The sequence below is a fragment of the Saccoglossus kowalevskii genome, chromosome 8 (assembly GCF_978046115.1).
Source record: "Saccoglossus kowalevskii chromosome 8, keSacKowa6.1, whole genome shotgun sequence".
Classification (NCBI taxonomy): Eukaryota; Metazoa; Hemichordata; class Enteropneusta; family Harrimaniidae; genus Saccoglossus; species Saccoglossus kowalevskii.
Window position 1 is genome coordinate 31,800,950 of NC_140648.1, and position 22,435 is coordinate 31,823,384.

The window sequence follows — 22,435 nt, forward strand, 5'->3', positions numbered from 1 at the left end:
ATAAATCTCATAGGTTTAAATTTTCCTGGTTTGCGTATCTTTTCCAACTAAAATGGCATCTTTTTGACGTTGCTATGTAAGTATTATCCCTGCGTACAGTGCTGTATGTACAGGCACTCGTTCGGTTGATAGATGTCCCCCACCACAGCCCTGCGTACAGTGCTGTGTGTACAGGCACTCGTTCGGTTGATAGATATCCCCACCACAGCCCTGCCTACCTGCATAGACAAAGTCTGGGACTTTGGAAAATATAATTTTTTTTAATGAAACATGCCCAGGTACCAAAAACGATTATCGATTAACACATATATCCAGCACTCCCAGGTCCAATTGTGGATGTAATCGGCTAGTTTGCCCTAAACACAAACGATTTTCTCGCGTGAATTAAATTAAATTAAATTGGTAGAGAATTCCTCGGTACCTAAGCGTTTATAATTTTACTAGTTTTGGTAGAGACATATCAGTTTCAGATAATTTTATAATGGTTGATGCGGATAACTATATCGTCATTTCAACCGATTTAGGCTGGGAAACTACTTATTTTTAACTTGCGCACCAACTCCAGTGCGTTCCCGGACTTTGTTTATGGAGGTATGCAGGGCTGTGATGGGGGACATATATTAACCGAACGCGTCCCCGTACACACAGCACTGTGTGCAGGGCTACGTAAGTATATGAAGATTCAATATTGATACCAAAAGTGTGGATATTTACTAGCTATCACACTGTGAATGTTAGGAGTGCCCGATGTGGCGTCTCGAGTAGTGCTTTCTAATATAATGTTACGTTGTCGCGTTGTGTTCATCATTTCAATCTCGATTTTGTAAATTTTAGTGGAGGCATCGATTTCCTAAAACAGTCATTTACAGGCCTATATAAAGTCCATCTGATTCAGACAGTGATAGTTCAAACTAGCTCGAATTTAAATATTCTATTGCGAGCGTTGAGCAGGCGGAAAGCAACAGAGGACCTTACCTTATACTCTGGACGACCGATGGGACATTTGTTACCTAAATCTATGACTGGGTTTTATTATTCCCTGAAGCCCTGACCACACTGATGCATTGACGAAAATGAGACATGTGTTACCTATGACTCAAACAACGTATTATTAATCCCCGACAATCTGACCTGACTTACTGCAATAACAATCAATGCGACATTAGTTACCTATAATAAACTGGCTAATAACAATCCCTCAGGCCCTGTATTTTAACATCAATAGCTTCAGTACCCGTAATATTATATCCCCGTTTTTCTGTTTGCGAGCTTTTTATTTACTGATACGGATGGTTCCCCTATCCCTTCTGCGTTACATCCCTTGGCCTGCCTTACAAACTGATCAACAAGAACCAATGGGCCATTTCAGTGGTCAAGCAAGGCTATAAGATCAACTTAGCCAGACAATCCCCATTAAATCACCAGTTTCAATGGCTCTGACGAGAAACTTGGCATTGTTCTCCCATGTTGTTGGTGGACAAGAGAAACAACAGGATGCCCTTATTTTCATTAAGTTATTTCGTGACAGTGACTTCAGCCGAGGTAAGATGCTGATCACATGAGAGGGATTACCTTATGTAACTCAATCTCATAGATGCGTATCATGTGCAGACTCACCATGGAAGATATCGATATGTTCGCTTTACAATTCAAGGCACAATATATGAGTTCAATGTATGTCTGTTGTAGCTCCACACGTTGTCACATAGTTAATGGCAGTGTCACTCCTGTGGCTGCAGAGCAGGTTAATAAAGTGGATCCATATCGATGTCTGATGAAGTGGATGCATATCGATGTCTGGTAAAGTTGATCCATATCGATATCTGGTAATATGGATCAATATCGATATATGTTAAAGTGGATCAATATCGATATCTGGTAAAGTGGATTCATAACGATGTCTGCTATAGTGGATCCATATCGATATCTGGTTGATGAGAAATCAATGAAGATGTTTTTTTATCACACGTCCTTCATTGTAAACGGAAAATAAGTCATTTACAGTCCCGTCGCAGAATTTAGTATTTCAACATACATCCTTTATGGTACTGTCATGAATTTGTTTTTGCGTATCTGTTGATCGACTTAATTAGCTGATTATTATAGAATGGCTGTGTTATGTCTGTCATCGTTTAGGCAGGCGAGGTCCTGGACGGAACTCGACTCAGTGATTTGGAACTAATTACGAGATAACCGTCGCTATTCGGACTACTATTTCTGACAGTTGGTATTCGTAGTTATTAATGTAGTGAACGATTAATCAAAAGATATGACGTATTCAGTACTTAGTGTGATTGGCTTTATGATTGAAGGTTACGCCCTAGAGTCTTTTTACTGCATTGTAATTGGTTAGAGTTTTGAAAATGAATAAAGAGAGTTTTGAGTTGGTCTTGGCGAGTACTCCACGATAGACGCAGTCTTGGTCCAGTCCTGGAGAGTCTTGGCGAGTCTTGGGTCAGCCTTGCAATAGTCTTGGGGACTTTTCCCCAGGGCGCTGTGTCTTATAGAGTGCTCGACAGTCCGACTAAGACGAGAGTTGAAACGTATTTCGTTGTGTGTGTCTTATTTGACTGTAAAGCATAAGTGACTTCCCCGATCCCGTACCTCAAGGGGACGCGATAGAGAGACGAGACGAGATTCCTCCCTGACAAGTGTGGAGAACCCAGAGAAAAGGAATTCCCTCTGATAGTACACAAGCCCAGCAGCGTGGGCCACCGCATGAGAAGAAATAAGATGGACCTGTCTGTCACGCCCCCTCAAATGAATGTACTCACCCAGCATAAATGGGAATCACAGATCAATCCATTCACTGGTCATGCAGGCTCGTATCCAGCACTTTTGAATAGGGGGTTCGAAAACAATAATATATTGGATGTGAAACGTGTGAAATCTTTGGAGTCTTACAGCTCCGTTACAGACAGTTTTATGTTCCCGGATTTAAATTCAATTACTCTGTGTTACGTTTTTGAGATACATTTTTCCGAAGGGAGCCAGCCTTACAGACAGAGTAGTCGGGGAGTGGCGTTTTGGAAGAGAAATCACCACATAAACATACTGGAAATGTGATGAGGGCGCTAGCTGGCGTTCTGGACGAGATATCGAATAATTCTAGACCATTGCGACAACACAACTGCTGTGGCATATATCATAAAACAAATTCACTCACGTTAATCCAGCTGGTAGAAATGTTGCTCTGGTGCAATGAGTAGAAAATAGAACAAAATCCCGTCACCTGACAGTGCGGCCGACACAACATGGTGGACGCACAGACAATACCTTGGAAAAATTCTTCCATCATCTATATTAATTCACGCTGTAGTGGAGAAAGTACTGGTAACGACGAATGTCATAGTGACAGTTATTTTGAATGACCAGCATGCCATGTCCTTGTTATTACCAAGACAGTATGCTTGCCGGATGACCTATGACTCCTCACGCAAAATCACAGGGTAATCACAAAATCACAATTGTGCTTTTCAAAATACACACATAAAGGTTTTAGAAAGACCGACAAAATTGCCAGACCCAAATGCCAGACCACCATCCGATTTTATGAGTACGGATAAAGACAGACAGATTGTTTTCGACCATTTCTTTCATATAGAAAATCTCATACTCACCACAATCAAAGGTTACAGGGCTAGGGCCATTAGTATGTCCTTACACTGGCATTGACCTAGAGACCAATTTATGCCGTAATGTTTGCTGAAAGAAAAAAACATTGTGAAATTATCACTTTGGGGCTTCTGGATTCCCAGCACACCGGTTTGCCACATAACTTCCTCCTCCTCAGTCGAGATTTCTTCCAATCTGTGCTCTTTTCTACCCTTTCCTTTACCTTTGAGATAGACTTGTTTTGCTCGTATAGCTTGATTTAACTTGTGGAAAACTCGATCGTTTAGACTTGTGAAGTACTACTTATTGCGAAGATAGCGCTCTAAACTACACTTCATGTTGGTAATGGAAGCTGGCTCATATTCGTCTCCGCCCTTCTTCTTTATGCTGATGAAAAATTTGCCCAGAAGCTCATTCAACACGACCGGTGGTATGTCTTCGTTTTGTACTTCATTTTCTGATGCTGGCCCAAGAATTTTATCAAGTTGTCCCTGTCCTATCGACCGCAACCACTGCATAATATTCACTTCGTCTGCTGCAGCCATTATCGTCTGCAGGTTATCAAAGGAGTCGGTTAACAGGATGCGTAAACATATCCACCCACAGTGCTAAACTTGTCGATTAACGCGATTGCATGCAAAACTGTGTTAATGCTTATACAAAATGTACCTTTTTACCAATAAGAATTACCTTTATCTATTAAGATATAAACCATGTAATTGTTCATGTTATTAAAGGCATGTAATGAACGTCAGGCAAATGATCACCTGCCCTGGGGCACAAACGCCCATATTCGGACAGTAATATATAATATTGCCTACTAACTAGGACGTTATAATGCCTACTAACTCTCATTTTCTGGAGTTTATGGAATATTGATTATGTGTAATACATGGTAGACAAGATGTATTCATGCAGACTGAGTGTAAAAACGATTATAGAAACACTACATTGGCATGATTATTCTTAGGTCTAGGGACTATAGTAGAGCCTCGCAATCGGTGGGATTGTAAATAAATAAATAAATAAATAAATAAATAAAAAGATAAATAAATAAATAAATAAATAAATAAATAAATAAATAAATAAATAAATAAATAAATAAATAAATAAATAAATAAATAAATAAATACAAAGCCTGAAATACAGCATTCTCAACTGCTTAAAGTGAGAAGTTATTTTACTTTTTTATCAATTATTAACAATTAGCTTGCACCACAAGACCAAATGTGGTAAAACTGGGAAATATATTGTAGTTGGATCTATCATTGTTACTATGGCAATTAAAAAAGGTCATGACATGTATGTACAATAAAATATAATAGCTTTGCATATGGCAATGATCAAATACCACTGTCACGGATTAGTGAATACAATTCATTTTTCTTTACACATATTTTTATTGTTTGTAATATTGAAAAAAAAAAACATTTTGACAGTAGTGTCATGATTTATATTTCAGTCAGTTTGACAGTGGTTGCCATGACATATACTGATAAAGGTTAATGACAAGACCAGATGGCGAGCTGGTCGAAATCAACAAAAAACATCTTATGACTCTGCAGTTTTTAAGATACAATACAGTAGCTGTAATCCTAAACCAATTTTGTTTGCGATTTTAACCAAGGTGGTATCTTTGTGGAATGTTAGTGCGAGACTATTACCCCATCAATATTAGTTAGTGTTGACAATATATAGTAGTGTTTTTTCTAGACAGCTTGACGAGTAATTAATTGATTATGATGTGTAAAACTTTCATGTGATTGGTTGTTTGTTTGAAGGCAAGGCCTTGGAGTCTCTTATACTGATTGTAATTGGTTAAGGAGTGACAAGAAATAAAGAGTGATTTAATGCTGTCTCGGGTGAAAACCAGGGACTTGGCAGAGAATCGTTTGGGAACATGAATGGAGCTCGTGTGCGTTTTTGTCAGCCTAGCATGGAAACGACCGAATCCCGGTTACCTAAGTGAAAGGTTTTTAACCATCAAAAATACCTATCACACGTGGTGGAGAATCCGAGCAGGTGTTTAACACACATTGACATCCTGTGAAGAAAAGTGAATTGGCGAAGATGTGTCTTTCTTGTGAACCGAACTAACAGCTCCATGGCAGAGACGACTCGGAAACTGCGCTTGACGACTAACGACTTTACCCGAACGACACCGATGTACAACGCTGAAGAGATGAAGACTTCTGAACCCCTTATGAAGGACGAGTATCGTATAGGACTGTATAATTAAGAATTGGGCGACATTAAAGACAAGATGAAGAAAAAGAACGACCCGGACTAACACAACGACAAGAGAAGAGACGCTTATAGACTTTGATTAGAACTTTAGCTATCTGTGTATTGCTTAGAGAACCGCTCGTTGGACACTGTAACTGACACTGTGTAACTCAGGACGTTGAACTCTTTTCCACAATCCTAACCCTATTGATCAGTAATGTAATGTATTGCTGCTTTTCCTATCGTTTTCTTACCGTTTTTCTTTTGTGATGTCGAATTGTATGTTATGTAAGCGCCCAGATCTTTGTTTTGAAATGATATTTAGTGACGTGCGAGGTCCTTTATAACGATTTAAGCGCGCCTCAGTGGACAAGTATTTGCAACACAGTGTTATGAGTTTTGTGATGTTTGATGGAGTTTTAATGAGTTTATGAGTACGGATTATAATGGGGAAAGTAATGCCCCAATGAGTTTTTTTTAAGAGTTTTGAGATTTGTCGAGTACAAAGATATCAATGTTTTAAGAGTTGTTTTTGTTTATGTGTTGTTTCCGGAATACTTCTGACGCTTTTTTGAGTTGATAGCACCTTTGTAACGTGTTTTAATGTCTTTTTTGAAGTGAGAGTTTGGTGCGCTTATGTAAGTATTGTTTGATAACGCAAGCTTTTGTTCATGATTGACAGGATTATATGTAACTCAGTAGTGTATATCGTTTTAGCCTTTTCCGTTTTTTTGCCAGAGGAGTAATGTGTTATGATAGCTTTGTCTTTGCATTCTGTTTCCCTGCCATATGACTTTATTAACGACTTTTGAGTTCAGTTGAAGTTTATAAGCGTATATGACAGGAGTTTGATTAATAGCTTTTTTTTTTCATTGTTTATTAGTTACCGCTTTGCAATGCTTTAACCGAGAGACGCATCCCTGGTAATCACGTGATCATGCTGTCGACTGCAGCGATTGGCTGATCGCTTGGTTACACCGCCACGCCTTAGTTTTCTGACCTTTCGATATAGAGTTTGTAACCTTAGTAACGGAGACAGTGCAGCGAAGGGTTACCCTCAGCGGACCTTTTTGAGAAAAGTGAGTCGTTTGGTAGCCTTTCCCTTGTTTTTGATTTATAACCGTTGATATTTGAAACTTTATAACCATTGTATTTAGACTTTATAATCATTGTACTTAATTAGTGTGTTTTACTCTTTTTGATTTATATCTTTTATTAGTATTGTATTTAACCCTATGACGATGAGTGGCTGACGGTATCTTTGATTTATGAACGCGTTATGCCGGGAGGCACAATCTCAGTTTTGGGTGAAAGGATGTGTCATGAATTTGTTTTCACGTATCTGTTAACCGACTTAATTAACTGATTATTAGCTGAATTGCTGTGTTATGTCTGTCATCGTTCAGGCCTATTTGAAGTTTTGGACGGAACTTGGCTCAGTGATTTGGAACTAACTACCAGATAATCGTCGCCATTCTGACAGTTTATATTCATAGTTATTAATGTAGTGAACGATTAATCAAAAGATATGACGTATTCAGTACTTAGTGTGATTGGCTTTATGATTGAAGGTTACGCCCTAGAGTCTTTTACTGTTTTGTAATTGGTTAGAGTTTTGAAAATGAATAAAGAGAGTTTGAGTTGGTCTTGAAGAGTACTCCACGACAGACGCAGTCTAGAACAGTCCTGGGGAGTCGAGAGCAGTCCTGGAGAGTCCAGTCCAGGGGCGAGCCTTGAGGCAGTCCAGTCTTGGGCGAGTCTTGGTTCAGCCTTGTGAGAGTCTTGGGGACTTTTCCCCAGGGCGCTGTGTCTTATAGAGTGCTCCAAAAGATCGACTAAAACGAGAGTTGAAACGTATTTCTTTGTGTGTGCCTTATTTGACTGTAAAGTTAAAGTGACTTTCCCGATCCCGTACCTCAAGGGGACGAGATAGAGAGAGACGAGACGAGTTTTCCCCCTGACACGTGTGGGGAACCCCGTGGAAAGAAGAATTTCCCCCTGATAGTAGCTAAACATAGCAGGGCAATATAATGCTGGTGACAGTCATTAACATAATGTTACAATTTATGTTTTTCATGTATGAGACAACAGAGACAATGTATTAATAAATTATGTGCGCATATCGACTCCAAACGTTACATACGGTCATGTCTTTTCCACCCTGTATTGCAATTGGTGCAAAATCACTCATACCATAACCTACATTATAATGGTACTGACGCTATGATAATCATCAAAACATCAAACGAGGCAAGCTGGAGGAGACCGGATTACCGCTAATACTGTTTAATCCTTTCATAAATTACCAACAAACAAAACACATTTATTTTTATCATGTAGTAATATAACCATTTACATATATGCTGTAAGCTTCATTCGCGCAGTATGAAACTGCCGTTGAGCTTGATCTCTTCCTTCATAGCTGTGGTAACCCTATGTATTGTATTAAGCATTGTGTACAATCATCTGGAGGATAATTTACATCCAGCTGCGACACGTCAACGTCAACTTAAAACTCTACCATACCAAGCTGCCTATAGACGTGTTTACGGCTATACATGGAAATGGACATATGCAATATAAAAGTACTAGTAGTATGCCATTCTTAAACTTGGACAACAGTCGTAAATATGCTATAAATTATTTGACTGTGCTTCAAGATGGAATTGTTTGGTCAGAAGAACTGTTACAGATGTCCCCAAAAGGTATGTTAAAAGTATGATTTTTTCAGTGTTGCCGTATGCCGATAAATCACCTTGCCCATTGAACAAACAAAACGAATTTTATAATGTATCAAATCCTAGGTAACGTGACGATGCGAGTCATCATGGACGCTGATGTATTAGAATAGAATCGATGGGACCGAGAAACTTGTTTTGGGTTAAAAATATAGTTTTAAAGGAAATAAATTGGTAACATATCTAAAAATGAGATAAATTAAGTCATTTGTGAGTAGGGTTCCTCCCCGTCGTCATTTCTCCGGTTATTGCCTTCGGTAAGATAATAATAATAATAATAATAATAATAAGTTGACCTTGCTTATTAGTCCGGGGACTTTTTTTTACCTTTCTGCGCCCGTGCGTGCATGCGTGCGTCCGGACATGTATCTTAAAAATGCCAGGACCAATCAAAATCAAACTTCACACATACACTTATATAGTATTATACATATGCACATCAATTTGTTTCACCATCTGATTCAAGATGGCCGAATGTACTAAAAAATCATAAAATCAAGCATCAATGAATTTTGTTTAAACTTGGTACATACCTTGAACAATATAGATCCGATTTAAATGCAGTTCTAGTGCCATATCTCTGGTATGCTTTGACTGATTATGTTAAAATTGTATATATTCATCATACATCATGACATAAATATAATGGGTTGACTGTCTGATTCAAAATGACCAAATGGCAGCCATTTTTGTGTTAAAGAATCATCAATAATCAAACATTTATGTTATTCCAGAACTGGATCTTGGTGTTTATGGGTGGATTTTGTTCAAACTTGGTACATACATTGGATTCCTGATGCATGCCATTTTATTTTTCAGATCGGATTCAAAATGGCTGACTGGTGGCCATTTTGTTTAAATGAATGCGCCTCTAGAACCATATCTCTGATATGCTTTGACTGATTATGTTCAAATTTTATATATTCGTTTCACACCATGTTATAGATATATAGATATATTCAAAATGACCGACTGGTGGCCATTTTGTTTTAATTAAGGTAGCGAGAAGGTTTTGTGACGTTTTTAAATAAAACATTCTCTGTCTGTTGTCTCGTTCAGAACAGTAATTTAGGTTATATATATATCAAAAGACTAAGTATAGAGGTGCAAGTTCGCACAAACTGGACAGACATTGTTTACATAATTATCACGTGACATCAAAAATGGCGAACCTTGTAAAAATGACTAAGTACGCGATTGCGAGAGCACACTGCGGAATTTCCTGGTGAAATTTAAGTTATGCATTGTCCGTAATCAAGTCCATTGAAATGCGTCTCCGATAATCAAAAGACCTATTATTCCGATTTCTATGCAGGTTTATTTTTTTGTCCCCAAATTATTTCATATTTGGCACCTTTAACAGACTATTATTCTGTGACAAAGCATTTTCTTTAAAAACCCAGACATATTTCGCACCATCATTATCTTTTGAACGATAACTGCGAGTTTGAATGTCCTAGTCCGAACGCACTTGATTTGGCGGCGGTCCCGATGAGTCGTTCTCGATCAAAACTTCAACTCGAGAAAAACGCGAAAAACAGTTTTGGTTAATAAAACACTGTAGATTTGCTGCATTATTATAAATATACACTAAAAATGGCCAAACATATTACCCACTGATATCATAGAACTCATAAAGAGTGTCAGATAATGAATAATTTCAAGCTCGAGCGTGAAAAATGAAGAAAACTGCTGGCATTTGAGTCCGTACTCCAGGAACGTTCGGGTTTTCCATTGTTATGCAAACGAACAACGAGGGATAATCATCTGACAAACATTACTGTCCCACTGTACACGCTGACAGTTTACAAACAAGCTAATCCTTCAAGTGTCTCAGATAAGACATCTAATAAAACGGTTTTCATGGTGAAACAAAATGGCCGATGTTTGAAAAAAAATTGCTGTGTCAGAGTGCGACACTGAGTGGCAGATTTTTCTTTGCCTCGTCTGTCAACGCTTTCTTTCTTTTCTTCGCCATTGCGTTAGAAAAAAAATGTATTAGTAAAATAGAATATTGACTTGGAAAATAAAACGATTTAAAAGAAAGTTGTGCAAAGTTACAGTACTCCTTTCGCACAACCTCCCGCCCGCTTCCGCTTTCCAATCACCTTTTTCTCTCGCTTTTGCGACCGCTTGTTGAATTCAACCGGACAATTTCCGCTTTTTTTCGACCGCGCAAACCCCGAAATATCACCGCCCACCTGCTCGCTCGCGCGCATTTAAAATTCGGACTAACAGAATAATTTCCGAGGTTTACATTGTCCTTTAATTGTCTTTCTGGTTTTTATAGATGTTGAGCAGCTGACAAAAGTTCGAATACTTTTTGTTTTAACTGTATATAATTATATGCACGCAATCTGACCCTTTGACCTCGATTTGGCGTGAACTGAATATTTTATTTTAAACAATATTCTGACGTGAAATATAAAATGTATTTCAACACAAGTACGACATGGTTGTCTGGGGTTTTTTTCCTGATTGTTGAGTCTTCGCAATGTGTTTTGTATAATTATTGTTGTTTTTCCCCGATGCTGAAGGACCGTAAAGCTAAATGGCAGTTACATGCATGGGCTGAGTGAAAGAAAATATTTCTAAGCCTAAAATAAAACCTAATATTACACCTCTTTGTGTATTTGTTAATTTTACATATGTTTGTCATGACAGTATGTTTGTAAATATCTAGAAAAATCTCGTCTTTCGTTGATAATTTCGATTGTTTGTTTGGAATGTCGATCCCCATTGGTTTCTCCATACTGAGTTTAGGAAGGGCGTCGATCAACACCGTGACAATCAGCCGAGAGAAGACAAACATTGACCGTAATTCATGGAGATCATGTCCGTAATTTGTGGGCTGAAACCCCAAATAATTAATCAAGTATTATTATTTTAATATATATTTTATTTTACATCGCAAAACTAAACCATGCCCAAAACAGAGCTAGAGTTGTTCGCGGTGAAACAACCGCATTGAAGACGATGCAACTTCAACTAGTCATTTCTTACCTTGAAATAAAAAAAAATAAAAATTCGAAGAGCATCGGGGAAAATATTAATAATCATCCTTATCAATCGCTTGCTTTATTTTATTCGAATCCATGAAATTCACGATTTTTTTTACATTTGTTGGCAACTTCCGCGCTAAAAAAGATTGAAAATGTGGGTGTGGTTATTTTGCAAAGTCCTGTTGATAATACGGACAAATATGGTTCTGTGACCCAGTTCGTGCTCCGATCAGGTGACTCTCAGCCAATCAATGATGTTGTAACAAAGCATATTTGACGCTAATTGAAGGGTCGTCGTACAATCCAATCACCGGCGTCGATTCACATTGTTGTTTGTGCTGTGACAGGCTTCAAAATTATTCGCTGAAAAACATATATTTTGACAAACTGATGGAATTTGACCTTAGTTCAAAAAGAAAATACTAGGCTAAGATACATTAGAGCACACGCGAATCAGTTTTCTCTGCAAGTTGTGAAATAAAGTAAACCAGAGTAGCGTCGATGATTTTCAGCCCTGAAGGACATTGAATTGTTCATCGACTGGCCAACAAATAGTTATGGCTATAACTAAATTTGACACGTTTTTCTTTTAAGCCCAATAAATTATTCATACATGTCAAGGTCTGTTCGATTTTTTCAGGGCATGTGGCCGTTTTTAGTCGAAAATATTTGTTGTGGGAACACTTTTGCGGTATGTATACAGTATAGACCGAGCTCATTCAATGATCGTGACTTAATTTTAAAAATTGAATGTCAAATTTTACCAGACGTGGACCGATGTGGATTCGATATCGTTATTTTTGGAATTAATCACTAACATTTCCTCGCTTCTCTGCTCTGTCAAAAGGAGTTACCTAGGCTTTTTACACGTAACTGTCTCATTAAAATAAAAATAAAAATATTACATCTAGAACAAGCACCCAAAACGTAACAAGAGGTCCCAGTTCAGTTGCTTTCACGATACAAGTGCAATACAGCTATTAGATTTGAAGTGTCGTTCAGAATGTAATAATTGTTAATACTAGTTGTATGTTCACACTTTACTATCAAAACCACCATTTCGACCACCCATGTGCCAGTTTTCAGTGTTTGGGCGAGCGGTCAATGTTTTCAATAAGCGAGCGAGCGAAAAAAAAAAACGCGATTAAAAATGCGGTCGGTTTCCGGTCGGACAAGACCGCGTGGTCGGAAATTAAGCGATAAGCGGTCGATGTAAAAGCGGAAGGTTGGGCGAAATGAGTACTGTATGACCATGATTCTCCGACGAAGTCTCGACTGACAATAATGCTGAAATGGAGTTAGATAAACACGCATTGTTTGCAACTGGAAGCTTATCACCCGTTATATCAGAATCGTCAACAACAGAGTATACAGATAAGATTTTATCATTTAGTTCCTTCCAAAGATAAACACTATGCAAATATCCACGAAACGGCAGTTGTAGTCTTTTCTGCTAGTGTTTTAAAACACTAATTTGAGCAACGTTATTTCGCAATTTCGATCTTTTGTAAACCTGGGGTGATGTATCAAGGTCTAAAGTAACCGTTTTATCAATTTTTGAAAAATCAAGAAAAAAGTGAAAGTTTCCCTTCTCGCTACCTTAATGCTATTCTAGAGCAATATTTCTCAATATGGACAAGTACTCGTTTGACGATGAGATACAAGATGTCAATCATTTTAATGTTAAAAAAATCATCATAATCAAGCATCATCATCTGGATCCATACTTCTGATTCAACTATAATACTATAAACGAAATTATATATCTTAAATTTGATAACTAACGGGGACTGTGCCATGCATGGCTTGTTGTAACTAACCTTAGAGGGCGTATATTGAAGGTTAACACTGCCGAAGATCTATTGTCACGGTGTAACGTCCAATTCCACTGTGATACTACATTCGTATTTGGGCGACGAATTCATTGTTATTTTGGTGTTGTTATTTTCCAGTTTTTATGTCATACACATTATTTAAACTGTTTTGTTATTGTGTCGAACTGGCAGTGTTGGATATCGTTAGTTTGTGTACTCCAGTATGTGTTACGAATACTTGCTTAAGAATCACAAGTGCATATATTGCGACGGGAAGTCTGGGATTTGTTGGGAATAACTTGTTTGCTCCAACTTGACAATTTATTACCATGGTGACCACGCTCCGAAATATAAATTATGTCATAATATAGTTTAATATATAAAATCTATCGTATGTGTTACATCATATTTTGTAGTTTGATACAGTGTTTTAATGAAACAATTTTGGTAACTCAATATATATTTGTCTTCTTTATTTTTAAAAATGACTACTTTAGGGGAACATTAGGCTTGTTTATGAAGATGTTTTTTTGTTCGATTGCTTTCGAGCAAAAAAAGAAATGCCCCCTTCTTGGATATTTTACAGTATGAGAGTGTATTTTATCTGAAAAGTTCCACGATTATTAGGATTAGAAATGTGTTAGTGTAATAGTGAGGTACAATACAACGACAATATTCAAAGTAATGTCAAATAGGTGCAACATTAATAATATCGAATCGACTCGTGCATTAATCGGCATCATGGGAATGAGTGTATTCTTCTTCTTTTCCTTTTTTCTATCTAAATCTCTAGTTTTATGAAATAGATTAAAATATATTTTTCAAATCGAAATGTCTCATTATATGATAATTTGGTAACTGTTTGAAGACATATTATCATCGACATCAAAACTTTGTTTATGATGTCCACAATATGCCTTGAATTATATGTATATATCCCTGAACGAACAACCGTCTTTACTTACGTACGCATATACTAGAAAGTACTATGTGTATGTGTGTGTGTTTTATATCATTCGGTGGGTCACGTACATTTTTTAAACTTCTAAATATTAATGTTGCATTATGTTTCTTAACTAATTTACAGTCAATATTTTTGTTTTGTTTTTATTAAAATATCAGGTGAACTGATGGCATATTACTTTTCTTTGATGATGCATATGAATTATATTCCGCCTGTAATTTTAACAAAACCAGACCCGTCCACTCCACAATGGGGATCGGAATTAGTGAAAGAATTTCTGAAAAGGAATAAATGGGATTCCAATAATATTATAACGATGACAAAATGGATTCCAAATCTGCGTAAAAGGTGATTTGGTAATATAATATGTTTCCGTAACCTTTCCATTACATACCATACGTTGTATTCATTGATACTTATGTGGATATTCTACCGACACATACTTTTTTTTAGAAAATAAATAAACGTATCGGTCATTATGATATCATGACAAAGAGTTTAAATAATAATGCTGTTTTCTAATTTAGATTGGTTTCCAATATGATGAGGTATGGTGATCGTCTCCTACATATTGACAACCCAATGTTCAGTGTCACACGCAACGTAATATTACCGTAATTGGTATAGAGTACAGGTGTGATGGTTCAAATACCAAAATGGCAACAGTAACAGAAGACTTCCCTGGTGGCGATGATAACATACGAACCCGTGTTCCAACAGATGAGGTTTCAACTGGTACTGGTATTATTATACTCTGCAAACATCAAGTACAATAACGCGGTAAAACTCCACTACTCCAATGACTAGATACTTAAACTCCAATACAATTCAACGAGATCTCCGATCTGATCTCAGTGCTGAACAACTCCCCTATATATACCCACACTGTCTATAAATAGACCATTACATCAGCATACATAATGAGTCTGGAACTTACTACAAATTTCTAGAATGTGCCATTACCTTCTATATGAATTATGTGGTTGTCAATTACACAATGTGCGGCATCATTGTATACCTAAACGTGTCAATACTGTTTTTATAGTTCCTCAATTAGTAATGTATTTATTTTTCATTGGAAATCACAAACGTCTTAATTGTTTTGCAGAGTGTTTTTCTTACATCGACACAACTTCACGTATCTCGAACATAACAAATGGGTTCACAATCTGTTTTTCGATGAAAACGGAAAAGATTGTATGCTTGACAATGAAATGTCTTTTTTATGGGACAAACTATACAGACTCCAGCATATGCTCCGCTCATTAAAATATTGAAATCTGTGTGTATCTTTCGACGTCAAACTGTGGAAATGGTGTCCAAACTAAACGCCCATAAAAACGTGCCTCGCCTATTATGGTAAGTGGTTAATGAAAACGTAGGCCCCCTTGATTTGGAATGGAACCCACAAAAGCCAATTACCTGTGAATATCACAGTAAACAGTACACCATCGACTGGGCTAATACATTTACTGAAAGGATAGAAAAAGCCTACATGTGGATTAAGCGGTGCTCCGAAGCTAGATATGAATCATTATTAAAGGATGTGAAGTCGTAACCATTTCTCACACGGAAGATACATTGAATTACATTTAATAGCAAAGTATAGATTGGCTGCCAAATGAATTAAGCGCTTAATTAAACAGGGTTGCGGAGACTAACTAAGGGGTACTAAGCAAATCCTCCTAGCAGTGAGCAACAACATATAACACAGGTCTCACCGCACATGGAAGATATACATTGAATTACATTTAATAGCAAAGCACATATATAATCAAAACATACAAACCAATAAACTTACACTAATTATGCAATAATAAAAAACAATTATCTCTACAATAACTAAAAATTTATTATTTCTAATAAAACTGAAAATTGGACAAGGGGTCCCTTCAGTCTAGCTTACCAGAACAAAAGGCATAAGTGAGGCCAACATCAAGGCCACGGAGTGCCGTTGTTACTATGCTGCCCAGAGGATGAAGGTAACTGTGCCACCGAGGTCGTGTGTGACCGTGAAGGTGACCGAACAAGTGAGGGGTAGCCTGGAGAGTGGCTACTGAGAAACTGAATGGGGGGGGAATGAAATCCTTGGCCCAAACTAAGGGAATGTCAAGTATGTCATGGCATCTGTGAATAGCTGCATATCCGATGGTAGTGTTGTTTTGGCCTAAAGAAACATTGAAACACCATTTCAATTTGAAACGAGTTGGTGCCACATCAGCAGGTCTTGTTTACTTTCCGACGATAATGTCACATGGTAGTTTAAACTCGTCACTCCCTTAGGAATTTCAATTTAGCGAAAAATAAATGTCCGACCTGGAATGACCATCCTGCATGTGAAATTCTGTTGTCTCAGGAGGCTTAGTAATTCTCGCTTTGTGCAGGATTTACGGGCAAGGAATGAAGCAACCAAATCAAGCATCCTATTAAGTTTATCCTCTGGTAGACGTGCCACCATAGCAAGAGTATCAAGTGACATTCTCAGATATTCTAAACATATTCTAAACCCACTGTTTTATGTGGTGTGATAGGGATATTTAAGGTACGGAACAACTGGAGTCAGTAGAGCCATTGTACGATCAGCATGGGTCAAAAATCATCCAGTAAATGAAAGATAGTGTATATGCCATATATGTGGTGAGCGATCCAGGAGACAGCAGTAGACAGGTGGTCAAAGATCTTCGGACTAGAATATGACCCGAATGCCAGGCGAACAAAGAAGTAAAATTGACTATTCCACTGGACACCATACAAATGCCATAAAGAAGAATGGATTGGGATTAGCTTAAAAGCATCAGTGATGTCGGTTTTGCACAACCATGCACCTCTGCCCATGGTCTGAATGGCTAAAATCATCAATTTTCACGTAAGAAAGTGAAAAATGTTCCTTGTCGATTAGGTCATTTATACTGGGAGTATCTGCATTATCATGGGGAGATGATAACTCCACGATTAAACGTTTCTTTTCGGAGTAATTCTTTTCTGCCACACCTACAGCGATAATTGGCAAAATGGGCCAATCAATTATCTTTTTTGACTTCTGATGCATTTTTTTTGTAACAACTTCTGGTTGTTTGCGAGCAGATAGCAAAATACGGCAAATTAAGGTAGATAAAGGTGTCAAAGCTGACTAAGAATTTCAATGGTAATTGGAGTGGAGGCTTTCTTAGGAAGTCATGCTCTGCTTTGCTGTCCCTTAGGAGTCCAATTCCCGTGACTCAAATTGTGGTCAGATGAATGGCAAATATGGCACAAATGAGAAAAGGCACAATTGCTCATTTTGCAGCCGAAAGATGCATTAAAGTTATTGCAAATTTCCTTTCCTTGGTAGAAAACACGTTTTCGGCCAGATCTGTAATGGGATGCTGAGGCTGATGTATTACCAGGGGTATATAAATTAGGCTTCCTGGTGATTGAGGCAAGCTGAGAGCACACTTCGGTTGCATGAGCGACACTACTGCACAGATTGCATGTATTTGCATGGAGCCCTGAGAATATAGTACAGTATAGCGTTGTACCTCAACGAGACCAATCGGCTTTAACATTGTGATATGAAGCAATGCAGCTCTGGCAGAAAAAAAACACACAATGATACTTGTAAAACGCCAGTCCGTTATAACGTTTTGACATGTCCACTATGTCACGTTCATATGCATCTAATTTCCGTTTTCGCTCTGATTAGACATCGGAAATAACATTTTTGTATACCGAAAATGCCAGAATGAATTCCTGAATCGTAAGCGAACAAAATATCCCATTATCTTGCAAGGGTTTCAAAGTAAATGCCTCATCGCCGACGACTATATGTCATTGACCATCGGTGTAACTGTTGCCTGATACTAAGAAACATGCTAGATTTATGTCCTTACCTGCGATAATATCGCATCAAACGGAAGGAAAAACCAGTTCTATGTGTGGCAGCAAGTTGTTCTCAAAAGTAGCACCCCTAGCGTTGATAGCCTGGGAGCCGCCATCTTGAATGTGTTCAAAGGAGTTGTTATGGTGTAACGTCATGGCTTGTTTGTTGACCTCTGACCTTTGGGTGTTTTGCAGTGGTTTGAACTGGTTGGGTCACCAGGTTCACAATCGACGATTGTAACTCCTTTAACATAGCCATTGTAACGACTTGACTCTGGGTTGGCGAATTCATCGCACGTGAAGTGCTTGCAGTTGGTACTTTGGCGTCCTCAACTTGCTGTGGAACCAACGCGTCCCGTTGTGCTGGTAGCGAGATCGTGGTTCCTGAAATGCCCACATTCCTTGTTTCGGCAGCGAGTTGATCCAAAGAATTACGAGTTGCTGCTCTAGTCACTGGTCTGATGTAAGGCTGGACACGGGCTGAGTAGATTTCTTTGCACGTCCACGCCTAGCTGGCATTGTAGATTAATTAAGTAGTGTTCTCGAACAAAGAATGAAATGGACGTAATTGACGATAATGCACTTTGCACTGTAGCATAACAAAAAAACTGAATGAATAAGCGGTAACAATGGAGACAAAAGAAATTTAGGTGATGCTAAGTGTCGTGTGCAAGTGAGAACTGATTGGCTACCAAATGAATTAAGCACTTAATTAAATAGGGTTGCAAAGACTAACTAACAGTGAGCTAAGTGTCTTTACAAAATATATCTGTGACAACACAGATTTCACTTTCTTTTTCAATTCCGCCTATTGACATTCACTTGCATAAAACTACAACCAACACTGTCCAGGGCGCACAACTATACCATGACACTGTCATGTTATTAAATGTACACTTGCACTCTTCAATTGTTATCCTTAATAACATGTCACACTAGTTAGATGCAGTCCCAGTGGATAAAAAGAATTTTGCTAGGATGAGGGTGGAGTTTGTTATATTGATGATTGTTTGGAAAGTCGTCTTTACATATCCTGCATATATTAAGTCCAGACGACGTTTTCTTGCCTTATGCTCTGAATCCCACATTTATCATGTTGATTGTTCTAAATGAGCAATTCGGAATTTACATAAAGATGACATGAATGTACTGAATGAGAAACGCGAACGTGCTAAAAGTGTGACATGGGTGTATTAAATGGGCAACATGAACATGGTAAATTGGTGATATGAACACGGTAAATTGGTGATATAGACATGGTAAATTGGTGATATGAACATGGTAAATTGGTGATATGAGCATGGTTAATTGTTGATATAGATATGGTAAATTGGTGATGTGAACTTGGTTAATTGGTGATATAGACATGGTAAATTGGTGATATGAACATGGTAAATTGGTAGTATGAGCATTGTAAATTGATGATGTGAACATGGTAAATTGGTGATGTGAACATGATAAATTGGTGATATGAACATGGTAAATTGGTGATATGAACATGGTAAATTGGTGATATGAACATGGTAAATTGGTGATATAGACATGGTAAATTGGTGATGTGAACATGGTAAATTGGTGATGTGAACATGGTAAATTGGTGTTATGAACATGGTTAATTGGTGATATAGACATGGTAAATTGGTGATGTGAACTTGGTAAATTGTTGATATAGACATGGTAAATTGGTGATATGAACATGGTTAATTGGTGATATGAACATGGTTAATTGGTGATATAGACATGGTAAATTGGTGATGTGAACTTGGTAAATTGTTGATATAGACATGGTAAATTGGTGATGTGAACATGGTTAATTGGTGATATAGACATGGTAAATTGGTGATATAAACATGGTAAATTGGTGATGTGAACATGGTTAATTGGTGATATGAACATGGTTAATTGGTGATATGAACATGGTTAATTGGTGATATAGACATGGTAAATTGGTGATGTGAACTTGGTAAATTGTTGATATAGACATGGTAAATTGGTGATATGAGCATGGTAAATTGGTGATGTGAACATGGTAAATTGGTGATATAGACATGGTAAATTAGTGATATAGACATGGTTAATTGGTGATATAGACATGGTAAATTGGTAATATAGACATGGTAAATTGGTGATATGAACATGGTTAATTGTTGACATAGATATGGTAAATTGGTGATGTGAACTTGGTTAATTGGTGATATAGACATGGTAAATTGGTGATGTGAACTTGGTAAATTGTTGATATAGACATGGTAAATTGGTGATATGAACATGGTAAATTGGTGATATAGACATGGTGAATTGGTGATATAGATATGGTAAATTTGTGATATAGGCATGGTGAATTGGTGATATGAACATGGTTAATTGGTGATATAGACATGGTAAATTGGTGATATGAACATGGTGAATTGGTGATATGAACAAGGTAAATTGGTGATATAAACACGGTAAATTGGTGATATAAACACGGTAAATTGGTGATATGAACACGGTCAATTGGTGTTATGAACATGGTTAATTGGTGATATAGACATGGTAAATTGGTGATGTGAACATGGTAAATTGGTGATATAAACATGGTTAATTGGTGATATAGATATGGTAAATTTGTGATATAGGCATGGTGAATTGGTGATATGAACATGGTTAATTGGTGATATGGACATGGTAAATTGGTGATATGAACATGGTGAATTGGTGATATGAACACGGTCAATTGGTGTTATGAACATGGTTAATTGGTGATATAGACATGGTAAATTGGTGATGTGAACATGGTAAATTGGTGATATAGACATGGTGAATTGGTGATATGAACATGGTTAATTGGTGATATAGACATGGTAAATTGGTGATGTGAACTTGGTAAATTGTTGATATAGACATGGTAAATTTGTGATGTGAACATGGTAAATTGGTGATATGACCATTGTAAATAGGTGATGTGAAAATGGTAAATTGGTGATATAGACATGGTAAATTGGTAATATGAGCATGGTAAATTGGTGTTATGAGCATGGTAAATTGGTGATATGAACATGGTAAATTGGTGATATGAACATGGTAAATTGGTGATATGAACATGGTAAATGGGTGATATGAACATGGTAAATTGGTGATATGAGCGTGGTAAATTCGTGTTATGAACATGGTAATTTGGTATATGAACATGGTAAATTGGTATATGAACATGGTAAATTGGTGATATGAGCATGGTTAATTGTTGATATAGATATGGTAAATTGGTGATGTGAACTTGGTTAATTGGTGATATAGACATGGTAAATTTGTGATATGAACATGGTAAATTGGTAGTATGAGCATTGTAAATTGATGATGTGAACATGGTAAATTGGTGATGTGAACATGATAAATTGGTGATATGAACATGGTAAATTGGTGATATGAACATGGTAAATTGGTGATATGAACATGGTAAATTGGTGATATAGACATGGTAAATTGGTGATGTGAACATGGTAAATTGGTGATGTGAACATGGTAAATTGGTGTTATGAACATGGTTAATTGGTGATATAGACATGGTAAATTGGTGATGTGAACTTGGTAAATTGTTGATATAGACATGGTAAATTGGTGATATGAACATGGTTAATTGGTGATATGAACATGGTTAATTGGTGATATAGACATGGTAAATTGGTGATGTGAACTTGGTAAATTGGTGATATAAACATGGTAAATTGGTGATGTGAACATGGTTAATTGGTGATATGAACATGGTTAATTGGTGATGTGAACTTGGTAAATTGTTGATATAGACATGGTAAATTGGTGATATGAGCATGGTAAATTGGTGATGTGAACATGGTAAATTGGTGATATAGACATGGTAAATTGGTGATATAGACATGGTAAATTGGTGATGTGAACTTGGTAAATTGTTGATATAGACATGGTAAATTGGTGATATGAGCATGGTAAATTGGTGATGTGAACATGGTAAATTGGTGATATAGACATGGTAAATTAGTGATATAGACATGGTTAATTGGTGATATAGACATGGTAAATTGGTAATATAGACATGGTAAATTGGTGATATGAACATGGTTTATTGTTGACATAGATATGGTAAATTGATGATGTGAACTTGGTTAATTGGTGATATAGACATGGTAAATTGGTGATGTGAACTTGGTAAATTGTTGATATAGACATGGTAAATTGGTGATATGAACATGGTAAATTGGTGAT